The following is a 5,373-nucleotide window of genomic DNA, read 5'->3' as shown; positions in this document are numbered from 1 at the left end:
TAATATTTGTGTGTGTTTGGTGTGTGTTGTTGTATATATATATCTATATTATATATAATATATAATATCATTATATATTATATATATATTATATATATCATATATATATACCTAATATATATAATGATATATATATATCATTATATCTATATCCACCTTATATACTACCATATTAATATATATTATATATATATACACACCCCACATATATTATATAAATATATGGTATTGTATGTATAATATATATATATTATAATATAATATATAATACATATATATATATATATATACTAATATATATGTATATATATATATAATATATACATAATATATATATATATATATATATATTATATATATTTATATTATGTATACTCATAATTATAAGATATAAGATATATATATACATATATCTATATATATTATATATATAATAATCTAATATATATATATATTCATATATAGATATATATAGTAAATGATATTATATATACCATTATATAATTATATAAATGTAATCATATATATATATGTTATATATTAGTATAGAGTTACATTATATATACCATATATATAATATATATATATAGATATAATAGATATATATATTATCATATAATATATAGGATAATATATGTTAGTATATACATATACATATACACGATCACCTCCATTATATATTATATATAGTTATATATTATATATAATATTATATATTTATATATAATATATATATATATATTATATATATATATATTATAATATATTAGACATACATACTATATATATATATATATATATAGATATATATTATATATATATAATATATAGATATATATTTATAATTCATAGTACAGTAATATATAATAATATATATAATTATAATATATTATGATATATATATATATATTATATAACTTAATATATAATATATTAATATATATTATATATATATATTATATTATATTTCAATTGTGGTTGTGTGTGTAAACTTATATTCTTATGTTAAAAACAGGATTACGTCCCTGCAAGTATAAAACTGCCATTGAAACCCTCATGGTTTTAAAAAGCTAGAAGGGCTATTATGTTGGACTAACTTCCGGCCCTTATCCAAGTAGCGAATAATAGAAAGGAGTTACATATTGCCGGAAATATATATTGTTGGGGATATGCCCTTAAGGTGAGGCCTTCCTTGGGGTCCACCTGTTAATCAGATATGTTTTAGTTCTATTAATTGTTCGTCATTTCCATCCCACTTCCATTTTTGCCTTAAGGAAGATATTGTCTATGTTGGGCAGATGGTCAGAGTTCCAGGCTCCATTGGAAAGGTTGATCCTGTTCTCTCGTTGTTTTATCATTGAAAATTCTATCACCTGACATTTGTATCTGCAGCTGCTCTTGCATGAGATTCGGGATGGAGTTTCCAATCTATGGCTAGCGGTTTTCGATTATCTGGAAAATTTTTCCAAAAGCTTATTGTTAGTACAAATCTAACTGAAATCTTATGTTTGAGTTAATCTTTCCAAGAAGAGGGATTTTTACCTGTTCATCCATAGTATTTTCGTTTAGAAACTGGTTTCTGCTGAATGGTTTAATCAAGAATTTTCCCCATTGTATTCAGATAAGTGAAGATGGAATAAAAGGTTTAGGGTGACTCCTAATGTAATGTTTGTGATCTTCTCATAAATTAATCCACGTTGGAGGGATTATGATTTTATTTTTTTTGTGTACTTCTTGGTCTTTGTTTTCTGTTGTTTTTGGTAAAAAAAAAGTGTTCTTATTTTGCCTTTAATGTATGCCTTTCTTCTATTGTGTGTCTTAGGGTTTATTTTAACAAGACACAAGTTTGATTTCTGATTGCTTCAAGTTTTTTTAAAAGGAAAATTTGAGGAGCAAATTTCTCATATGGCTCGAAAGCAGATAAGTTTAATTGACTATGCCCCAAGTTTTAAACTGAAATGGTCATGATAGCTGTAAAAATGTTAGCATGGGGAATTTGAGAATGGTCGCATTAACTTAAGACAGTGAATTTGTAGTCGTTATTAAGTTTCTAATTGATTTAAGAAAACATCTAACAAAAGGAAGAATTGGTTTATTATTGTTTTCCAATTCTACTTTTAAATTTTATTGCTTAGGCTGGACCAAGATATTTTATTTTTGTAGAAAAGACAATCCAAAATCGGCCTCCCAACTCGCCTTTTGCACTTTTCAAGAAAGGTCATCTACATAACTGAAGCCCTATCCATATCTGTGGGTTTGATAACGGTTTATAATTATTCCTGTTTCGAGAATTACACGCCCATATAAGTTTTAGCTTTAATCACCAAGACTGAGCGGTAAAACAAAATTAATAAACCAAACGGAACAAAAGACGTTTTTATTAGTGACGCAGATGCTGTACTAAGTTGTCATTGTTTTTTTTTATTCAATTTCTATTGGGAGGAATTGGTCACCCCAAAACTTGGCTCAAGTTTATTTTTTGATGGCAACGTTACTAATAGATTTTTTAAGGGTAACTTTGGGGGTGAAAAACGGAGGGTCCTCCATCTAGGGGCCTGAGAAGTTCTACGTTATGTTTTTTTGGGGGATATTTTGCCGTGACCCTAAATTTTGTTTGCAAAAGGTCCTCAAATAACGATAGGGGAGAAAGTTTTCCTTCAAAAAGGGAGATAGTAAATTTTTGTCATAACCTATCAAGAGATCCATTTAGTTAAAAACTCCAGCAAACAAGATTATGGGGCGAAAGGGATGTTAGTTTCTGTTAACCATTTTTAGAGATCCTTTTAGGAGTCAAAAGCTCCAGCAAAATAGTATTTATGTTTGTTGTGTGTGTGTGGTTTGTTGTGTGTGTAAGTGTTTACATGATAAAAATATGGAATGTTATTCCTATTATATAAAACTAAACTGAATGATTAATTAAAAAACCAATGAACCCAAGGAGGTTCACCAGTTTTGCTTGCAGGAAATGTGCATCAGAACCAGAATACGAATAAAGTAGGCTAACATAACGTGTTTGGTAATTCAGTCAGTGTTCTAGTTGACCGGTTCAACCCTGTGGTCATTTCATTTTGTTTTGAAAACATTAGTCCAAAGCTTCCTGCTTCAGACAAACTCCATGTGACTCCTATAGCTCAACGCGGCCTACGTGTGGACTTGTAATTCTATGTCAATCCTTGTGTAGTATGTTTGTATGTTCGAGCTACTGTCTCCATGCTTCCTTTATGATTTGTAAACCAGAATTGTGGAAGCAGAGAAGTGGATCAAGCACCATCATCAAGTTGGCGAGACCTGTACAATTTTTCATCATGTAATCTCAGAAGAATAGATAGTAGTTTTTTGCACTCAGGTGTTTTTCCTACTAGAAACCTCACATCAGCACAAAGAGGTTGACGGAAATTTAGAAACGAATCTTCATGAGTTTAAAAACATCTCCTTCGTCCATAACTAAAGAACGATATTGACTTCTTCAGTTATTTCAATCAAACCCCAGAAGGACATCTCCAATGAGTAATGGAAGTCCATAACCACCGTCCCTTAAGCGTAAAATTAATCGCAAGTCCTAACATAAACCATTTACACGAGGGGTCGCCTTATTATACACAAAGGCGAAACAGCCCTAAAATATTGTTGTGTGTGTGTTTGTTCCAACGTATAAAATGCCCCTTAAAAATCAGAAACATCGGTGAAAGTGAGAAATAAAAATAATAAATTATTTTTCGAATAAATTCAAAGTGGGATTATTGTCTCAAATTTGGCCAATATTTTCTATTGCCTATATTCCATTCCAAAACCTCACAAAGACAACATCCCTTTTTTTCCGCCCCATAATCTTAATTTTGCTGGAGCTTTTTTGACCTAAAGGAGCTCTAAATGGTTAACAGAAACTAACATCCCTTTTCGTCCCCATAATCCTTGTTTTGCTGGAGTTTTTTTAACTAAAGGAATCTCTATATGGTTAGCAAAATTACTATCTCCCCTTTTGAGGAACTTTCCCATCCCCTAGTCGTATTGAAGACTTTTTGCAACAATTTAGGTCGGCAAAATACTCCCCCAACATAACAGTAGAAACTTCTCAGCCTAGATGGGAGACCTTCCTTTTTCCCATTTTCCACCACACCACCCCCCCCACCCCCCCACCAAAGGTACCCGTTAAAAAATCTATTAACGCTTTCCTCAAAAATACAAACTTGAGCCGTTTGGTGACCCTTGACTTTTCCCATAGAAATTGAATAAAACAATGCAACTTGTAACAGCTCTCGCCGTCACTAATAACGTCTTTTCCTTTATTTATTTAATTTTTAATTTTTACCGCTCAGGTCTTTGTGTTAGCTCAACTTATTATGGGTGGTATCTCGAAACAGTAAATTATAAAACTTATTTCAAACCCACAGAATATTGAATATCAATATGATATATATATATATATATATATATATAGATTATATATTATATATATTATATTAAATAGATATATGGGTGTTGTGTGGTGTGTAGTGTGTGTGTGTTGTGGTTTGTGTGGTGTGTGAAGAGGAGGAGAGAGAGAGAGAGAGGAAGAAATCGATTTGTTGAAAAAAACAAGGTTGCACTTTAAAAGCTTTTAACCAATGATTTAAAATTGGTTTCAAATCCGTTAAAAATACAAGGCAAACTGAAGAATGTTTCTTAAGAACCGGTTCTCAGTTTTTACTTATGTTTAACGGATTTGAAACCATTAAATTCGATTGTTAAAAGCTTTTAATGTCAACCTTGTTTTTTCCTATAATAACACACTAAAAGGGATGTTAATAAAAAATGGCCGGCCCCAAGAAAAGCAACAACATAATATTACAAACTTCCCGATGTATGGATTGGTCCTCATTTTTTATCTCGGGACAGTCTAGCAAGGCTTAGAAGTAAGGTCTAAGCCCAGCCATAAAATATTCTGTAAAAACTGGCCAAAAATCTAATGCATTATTCCATGGTTCCATTTAAGTGAAAACAAAACCAACCCCGAATAAATTGGATTGATAGTTTCAGTAATTGCAAAGGTCAAAGAGAAATTTTTAGCACAAATCTTTTAGTAGCTGCTTTAATACCAACTTACTTTTCATTGTTAATTTCAATGTTAGTTCCGTGGCCTTGTTTTTCATTTAGACCCTTGTTACTGTAACAAATTGTTTCAAAGATGACCCTCAAAGATATAATTACTGACTTTAAAATAAAAATCAGTTTGCCTTAGAGTTTATTAATTTTGTTGTAATGTTATTTGTTGAATATGGTTTTTGTTTTTACCAAGTTCCTTGAATAGCTGTCTCCCTATAATCCTTTAATTGTCTGGAAATTGTAATATGAGATGGATTGTCTTAAACCTTTAAATTGCAACCCATTGTTTAG

The sequence above is a fragment of the Macrobrachium nipponense genome, chromosome 8 (assembly GCF_015104395.2).
Source record: "Macrobrachium nipponense isolate FS-2020 chromosome 8, ASM1510439v2, whole genome shotgun sequence".
Classification (NCBI taxonomy): Eukaryota; Metazoa; Arthropoda; class Malacostraca; order Decapoda; family Palaemonidae; genus Macrobrachium; species Macrobrachium nipponense.
The sequence above is the reverse complement of the archived record's forward strand: the minus strand, read 5'-3'. Positions refer to the sequence as shown.